The sequence below is a fragment of the Hordeum vulgare genome, chromosome 4H (assembly GCF_904849725.1).
Source record: "Hordeum vulgare subsp. vulgare chromosome 4H, MorexV3_pseudomolecules_assembly, whole genome shotgun sequence".
In the NCBI taxonomy this organism is placed as follows: Eukaryota; Viridiplantae; Streptophyta; class Magnoliopsida; order Poales; family Poaceae; genus Hordeum; species Hordeum vulgare.
Window position 1 is genome coordinate 321617996 of NC_058521.1, and position 8542 is coordinate 321626537.

General features: G+C 45.4%; 1 pseudogene; it reads left to right on the forward strand.

Moving 5' to 3' along the window:
- Positions 1 to 296: 296 nt before the first annotated feature.
- On the forward strand, positions 297 to 2511 carry LOC123450491 (annotated as a pseudogene).
- Positions 2512 to 8542: the final 6031 nt, after the last annotated feature.

Genomic DNA, 8542 nt, shown 5'->3' on the forward strand with positions numbered 1-8542 from the left:
CCGCTCGTCCACGCCCCGGATTTTTCTCGCTCTTTCCTCCCCTCCCTCCCCCGCGTCTTCGGTTGACCGGCAAGGGTCCCGCTTGGCGATGTGTGGTGGTGGTTGGCGGGGCGGGGAGCGCAGGGCCTTGACCGTCGTCCGTGCAAGCCAGGACGGATAGGCGGCGGCGACCACGACTGCAAAGCCGAGGAATTCCCCACCAAAGGTTAGAGCTTTTCCGAGTCTTGCTGGATTGCGCCCTTGCCCGGCGGGTGTTCGGCGGATTGCGCCTTTGCGCCAGAGGAAGGGAGGGGAAGATGGCCAGCAAGGCGGAGACGGTGACCTGGGAGGAGATGTTGCGGCGGATGTTGTCGCCCGGGGCCACCATCCCGGAGGGCGCGGCGGGCAAAACTACTAAAGGAGCACCACCAGCTGGTGCGCCATTAATAACCAGGGTTACTAATGGCGCACCAGCTGGTGGTGCGTCATTAGTATTTTTGCAAAAAAAACGCGGGACATAGCCGAAACATCAGGCGGCCTTTCCCCAAATCGACCGCGCGCCAATGACTTTTTTCGCAAATCGACCGCGTGCTATCCCCTGCCCTCTCCCTCCCGCAGCCTCCCCAGATCTCAGCGGCGCCCTGAACAGAGGCTGCTCCACCAGCGCCCCACCCCACCCTCTACCGGCTCGACCGGTGCCCCACCGCAGCCTCGACCGGCGCCCCACCGCAGCGTCGACCGACGCCCTGTCGAGCCCGCCAAGGAGGGGCTGCCTCGTCCCCACCCGCCGCCGTGCGGCAGGATGGCGACGCCGGTGGCGCACACGAGCTCCTCAAGATGGTCATCCACGCCCGCGCCGACGGCACCATCAAGATCATGGGCCTCATCCAAGGCGACTCCATCATCGTCATGGACGCCTTCGCGCTCCCCGTCGAGGGCACCGAGACCAGGTACCTGTACCATATATGGAGTTGAACCTGCCGAAGCAAATGTTCTGAATGGTGGTAAGCCAGGTACGCAACCTATCTGGCTTTCTGTAAATGTTGCAGTCTTCTTCTTCTTCTTTTAGTTTCTATACTCATGTTGTTGGTAACTGAACCTAAGTGCAGGGCCTCACCTCATCACTGGAAATGGAGTGGGATTCAAGCCAGACATTTTGGACATGGATATAATGGAGAAGGTTCTTGAGGTAAGGAATCATATCCAAACTGGGCTTATGTTCTTTTCATAGAGTAAGAAGATTTTGTAAATCTTACTGAATCCATAGATGTAAAAATTAACAGGTGAAAGGTGAGGATGCGGTCAAGATGGCACAACAATTGTCGCTACAAGAGGGCCTGCTGGTGAGTTGCAAAAATAAATTTACTGCTCCCTTACCAAAAGAAAATGTATGGTTAGAAAGAAACAAGATGAAGAACAGGCTTCAGATGTGATTATTGGCCAATGTGAAACTGAATCGATTTCACCGCGCAGGTGGGGATATCATCAGGAGCCAACACGGTGGCAACGATTGAACTTGCAAAGAGGCCCGAAAACAAAGGGAAGCTCATCGTGGTACGACATTACATACCCATATCTCTATGAATGAAATGTATACAAAAATATGTTAAAAGATGGAGAAGTTTCAGAAATTGATTCACTTGTTGTTCCAAACTGTTCATCCGAGCGCGGGGGAGCGATACTTATCGTCGGTGCTGTTCGAGGGTCTGAGGAAGGAGGTGGAGGCTATGCAGCCAGTGCCAGTGGACTAACTTTGCCATCGTACCTGGCTGTCAGGCATTGATGTTTCAACTCAGATACTTAATCAGCAGTTTCAAGAACCATTCTTGGCTGTTGTGATAGACCCTACAAGGACTGTTTTTGCTAATAAAGTGGACATTGGAGCTTTTAGGACATATCCAAAAGATTACATGCCACCGGATGAGCCTGTGTCTGAGTATCAGACCATACCACTCAACAAGATAGAAGATTTTGATGTTCACTGCAAACAGGTAATGCGATCAATTGTTTAATTGATATTTTTGCAAGCTTGTGTTTTAGTTCTGTTCTAACTCTATTTTCATGCAGTACTATTCTTTGGATATAACCTATTTCAAGTCATCCCTGGACTCTCACCTCCCTGATCTACTCTGGAACAAGTACTAGGTCAACACATTGTCTTCGTTACCACTTCTGGGTAACAGGGATTATGTTGCTGGACAAATCTTTGATTTAGGTAAGCATTACCCTTGTAGAAATATTTCTGGGAACTTGTTTTCTGGTTATGTCTAGTTTGTCCTTGCAATAAATAGAGAGAGTGATAACTACTTTTGTGCTACACAGCTGATAAACTACAGCAAGTTGAAGGGCAACTGGCACACTGTCGATTTGGCATGCCCTTTAAACTACAGCAAGTTGAAGGGCAACTACAGCAAGAAAGAGGTCAGTTTCTGTGTTCATGCCCTTTAAACTTGGTTATCCTCAGTGTACACCACTGTCCTCTTTGCTCGTCTGAAGGTTCACAAAGCCGGTACTATTTTGGGGGCTGCATAATCATTTCAGTTTCTGCATCTTTCATGTGCCATATCAATATCTGCTTGTCTGTTTAGTACACCCTCTGTTCCTAAAACTGCTAAAACGTCTTTCATTTAGGAATAGATGTATTATCATGTTGTTTGTTTTGTTAATTTTTTGTCACTTCCCATAGTAAATGGATGGTCCTGTATGTCTTATTGTCAAACTATTCATATAATGATGGAGTTCCATTAGGTCAATTATCACTCCCTATTATATGATGTTTTGCATATTTCAATATGGGCTACATACGGGCTGAAATGAGTGAACAAACACACTTAAACGTGTCTACATACATTTATTTTAGAAAAAAGTTGGAACATCTTGTAATAGTGAACGAGGGAGTAACTGACGTTATGCCTGTCACATTGCCATGTTATCTTCATATGGATATGTTACAAATCTCTGCTATTTGTTTATTAAACGAAGAAAGTATAGCAGATATGATGCTAATTTTATGGTGATGTATAAAAAAATATTAGTAGTGCGAAGATTGTGAAAATGGTTGAGCCCCTAGGAGAGGATGATGGTGTTGTTTGATACTTTGATGCTATGTTGTCCTATGTAGTTATGAAATGTTTTATGTCAATTACTTCAGTGAGCTTGAGTGCATGAAACGAGGGATTGTACCAGACCTATATAGATCTAGTTTGCTTTGTTATTGCAGTTTTGTAATATGTTCCTCCTACACCGTGTATATTTACACTTACGTACAAAAATGGTTCTTTATTTCTCAAGTACTCTCAGTTCCAACCCATCTTGTGCTTTCGGATGTGGATCAGTTTGATACTATCCTTGACATGGAAAAAGATGAGTTGGTTCTTGAGATAGAAGAGGAAGAAGTAAGACGGTACCGACTCTGAGAATCAAGCTAATTTTGTTATGTTCTCACTGCTCACAATCTTTCCCATATATTGTGGATTCACTTGCCAATACAAGAAGGCGAGATAGAGTATGTTGACATGGATGATATGGAAGATTTTGAAGGCTTTGGTGATGAAGATGGTAAACATTTCCCTTGTTTCTCCTGATTTTAATTTTGCATGTTATAGAGTGCTCTGATTTGCGAAGATACTTCTCATTTTTTTTGTGTTCACTAGATAATGTAAAGAAACTTTACATTTTCTGAATTATGGGCCTTGAAATTCCATTCTGACTTGTTTAATTAAGTATGCGGTGTAGAAATATTTATTTGGACAAAATGGTTATTTCGCATAGTAGTGCCAACTGCAAATCTGACCTCCATACAAAATACAAAATGATTGCAGTAGTGGCCTTGGGGGGATCATGCACCATGTCGCCTATAAACATTGATAAAATTGAACACATCTTACTGTCTTGTCAGTTGTCACGTACGATTTGATGTCCAACACATAAAGTAGTAGTGGCCTGGGGGGATCAGTAATTATGTTTTTCTCTTTATGGAAGCTCTTTGGATGATTTCTTTATTGTAGAGGTTCTCCCAAAATATGCATTTGTTTCACAATGTTAGTTTTTCTTTCAAAGTGATTTCATAATGCCGTACGCTAATTTGAACTAGCACAAATTCCTGCCGGAGCATAATTTGTTCCTCACCTTTCCGCAACAGGTGGAAGAAGACGAGGACAGGGGTAGCAGGCGAAGGACGTGAATGTGATTCTCCAGGCACGGCTTCAGTAACATGCTTGGTGTCGATGATTTTGTACTTTAGATAATTTTGCCTGTCTTTCTCGTGATGACCGCAGCTCTCTTCTATATGATGGTAGTTTAGATGATCGAAATCGACTTGTAATGTGACGACAAACTCGCTACTCGCGGTCTCGAGACTTGTAATGTTCTAACTTTGTTTGGTATTTTAAATTCGGAGACTAATATGATGAATTGTATTCGGAGACTAATCTTCTATTGTATTCGATAAATCTATTGTTTATATGTTGTGCTCTCTATATTCTGTGCAATAATATGTTTTGTAATCTGTGCAAATATCAGAAAAAATAAAATAAATACCTAATATTCATACTAGTGGCGCACTTCAAAAGCACACTAGTGGCGCATCGTCAACTAGTGCGCCATTAGTAAGCCAGAGCACATGGGTAAATATGGCCGTGGGAGGCATACTAATGGCGCACCATAAGCTATACTAATGGCGCACCCGGAGGTGCTCCATTAGTATACCAGATACTAATGGCGCACCAGGAGCTATACTAATGGCGCACTTCTTGGTGCGCCATTAGTATACCAGATACTAATTGCGCACCATGAGCAATACTAATGGCGCACTGCCTGGTGTGCCATTAGTATACCAGATACTAATGGCGCACTTGTGGTGCGCCATTAGTAAAAAAATCTAATGGCGTGATGCTAGTGGCGCACCTATAGTGCGCCATTAGTAGCCAAAATAGGTGCGCCATTAGCAGGCCTTTTCCTAGTAGTGAGGAAGAGAAGGCCAAGGACCTTCTAGTCCTTCTCCTCCTCCCCCTCCTTCTCCTCCTTCTTTATTTCTTCTTCTTCTCCTCCTCCTCATCTTTCTTCTCCTCTTTCATATTCTCCTTGGCATAATTTCCCCAACAATGACATAATTAGCCCATTTAGCTCCAAAATACCATAATAACCTCAAAATGGCATAAGAACCTTTGTTAGCTCATTAATATTATATACTTAGCTTGTTGTCCTCTATAATGACATAATTAGCCCATTTAGCTTCAAAATGCCATAATAAGGTTAAAATGGCATAAGAACCTTGGTTAGCTCATTAATATTATATACTTAGCTCGTTTTCCTCTAAAATGGGATAATTAGCCCATTCAGCTCCACAAAGACATAGTTAGCTAATTTAGCTCCAAGAAGAGGAGAAGAGGAGAAATGAAAAGGAAGAACAAAAAGAAGAAGAGAAAGAGAAGAGACGGAGAAGGAGAAGAAGGAGGAGGAGAAGAAGAAGGAGGAGGAGGAGGAGTGTCACGCCCAATATGCGACCCTATCCTCAATTTGGCACGAGGGCCTCGTCAGGGATAGAAGCGCATCTCGTCGTGTCGCAAGAATGGATATCGTTACAAGTACATGTACTGAAAAGAATAGATATATAGAATTGGCTTACACTCGCCACAAGCTACATCAGAGTCACATCAGTACATTACATAATCATCAAGAGTAAGAGCAGGGTCCGACTACGGACGAAAACAAACGACAAAAGAAGAACGATGTCCATCCTTGCTATCCCAGGCTGCCGGCCTGGAACCCATCCTAGATCGATGAAGAAGAAGAAGAAGAAGCAACTCCAAATGAACAATCAACGCGCTCGCGTCAATTAACCTTTACATGTACCTGCAACTGGTGTTGTAGTAATCTGTGAGCCACAGGGGACTCAGCAATCTCATTTCCAAAGGTATCAAGACTAGCAAAGCTTAATGGGTGAGGTAAGGTTAAGTGGTGAGGTTGCAGCAGCGGCTAAGCATATATTTGGTGGCTAAACTTATGAGTACCAGAAGTAAGAGGAGGAAGATCTACGCATAACGGACGTAACTACTGATGATCAAATGAATGATCCTGAACACCTACCTACGTCAGTCATAACCCCACCGTGTCCTCGATCGGAGAAGGAACTCTCGAAAGAGACAGTCACGGTTACGCACACAGTTGGAAAGTTTTAATTAAGTTAACTTCAAGTTATCTAGAACCAGTGTTAAACAAAGTTTCCACGTTGCCACATAACCGCGGGCACGGCTTTCCAAAAAGATTTAACCCTGCACGGGTGCTCCAACTAGTCCATCACAAATTACCACAAGCCGCATAGAAATCCTCAATCACGAAGCTCGCGACCTCGTCGGATTCCCTAGTGGAAAACCTCAACTCTGAGATTAACCAAAGCATCACCGGAATCCCGATGCACAAGATATTTCATCAAAGGTAAAACTAATCCAGCAAGGCCGCCCGACGTGTCGACGATCCCGATAGGAGTCGCGTACCTCGTTCTCAGGACACGACGGATGTGCGATGGTTACCACGCCAAACGCCGAGTTGCCCCGGGTAGCTCTATTTTGGACCAACACTCATGAGGAGCACTGGCCCGGGGGTTGATTAAATTTCCTCGGGATAATTACTCCCTATGCAGTTTATTAGTGATTAGGCAAATGTAGTACCAAAGTTGGGCCTTGCCAAACCAGCTTTAATCTAAAACGAATTATCAAGGGGGTCCCCATAACAACCCCGATCGTCTTAGGAGCGCTCGTTTATGGAACATAACACCGGTAGCCGAAAAATAAGGGGGGCAAAGGTGGAACAAAACACTAGGCTAGAAAGGCCGAGCCTTCCACCTTTTACCAAGTATATAGGTCCATTAAATTAAATAGCATTTACATATGGTGATATAACAAGGAACCCATGTTATCACATGGAAGCATCTGCACCTGCAACTAGCAACGCTAACGACAGGGTTAAGCAAGCAGTAACATGGCCAAACAGTGGTTTGCTAGGTCGAACAGGTTGAGGGTAATCATGGCATTGTTGAAAGGCTAATATGGAAACATGTGGTAGGCAACGAGACGTAAACGATAGAAGCGATAACTAGCATGGCAATGATAGTAGTGGTATCTGGGGAAATGATCATCTTGCCTGAGATCCCGCTTGGAAGAAGAACAACTCGGAGAAGTCGGCGAACCAACGTAGTCGAACGGGTCCTCACATTCCGACACGCTTGCGGAACTCTATCGAGACGGAGGAAACCGGAAACAAACATCAACACAGATATTCACCACGGCAAATGCAAGACATGATGCACACCCTAATATGATGCATGATCAGATCAAAGATGCAAGGAATGGCATGGCAATTCATCTCACGCAAACTCTACACATTAAGTGAAGCTCGGTATGCAACAGGTTGCATATCGATGAAACTCCACGTTTAATTATTTAATTCACTCCCGTTAATTATCACGGCAATATAACATTGTCTTTATCATGGCTAGGGTGAAGCGATGATCCTACGAGTCATCCTAGTCGGTTACCACGCGAAACATAGATCGGAGCTACGGCCAAGAGACATGCAACACAAGATCATATGCCATGAATGCGTCATGCATGAGAGTTCAACACATCACGACAAGGAGGGAAATAAGCATGGTGTCGCCATGGCGAGCGAGAGGAAACCATGGCGGCGAATCGGAAATGATGCCACGGCAACGTTCGGGTCCCGATAACTCGAGGAGAAACCGGTGCCAACGTATACGAACGCGTGCGGGAACAGAAAATAAAGATGGGGTGATCCCGTATCTCGGGTTCCCATGTGTCGAGGGCTCGACGAAAAGGAAGACGACGTGCACGGCAAATAAACGGTGCATACATACGGTGCATACATGCATTCAACTTGTTCAACACATACATTCGTACATCACTAGCACACGGTACACGACATGTCCCATCGGTATTACCTTCGACGCGTGCGAATCAGAGGGGTTCGGTCGAAGCGGACGTCGTGGTCGTCGTGGAAGTAGTCGTACACACGCCGGTAGTTGAAGTAGTGGTACACGGTCTCGTCGACGGTAGTCGTTCGCTCGACGTCGTGGTTCCCAGGTCTTCGGCGTCGGTAGTCGATCATGTCTCCGTCGATGTTCGGGGTTTGTCGAGGATGTCTTAGTACCCGCCGATCTTGTCGGTCCCATGAAGGAGCGGATGGCACACGCGGCAACGGCAAGCGGCAACACAAGCAAGCAACTAGCTAGCTAGCAGGCATGCAAACTACAGCAACAGCAGCTAAGCAGCAAGTAACCACATTTAACTGGCAAAGCAACCAACAAACAAATATGCGGCTAGCATCTAACAACACATACAGCAAGCATGCCAAGCATCCAACAGTAGCTGGCTTCGGCAACGCAACTATCAATTACAACCCGACAGCTACAGGACGGCAACAGCACAACAAGGCAGAGGAGGTCGGCACCTGCAGGGGAGCGCGGGCAGCCGCAAGAGCAACAGGCGACGGCAAGTTAGCACAACTAGCAGCAGCAGGAGCTGGCACAGCACTAGGCAATGGCAAC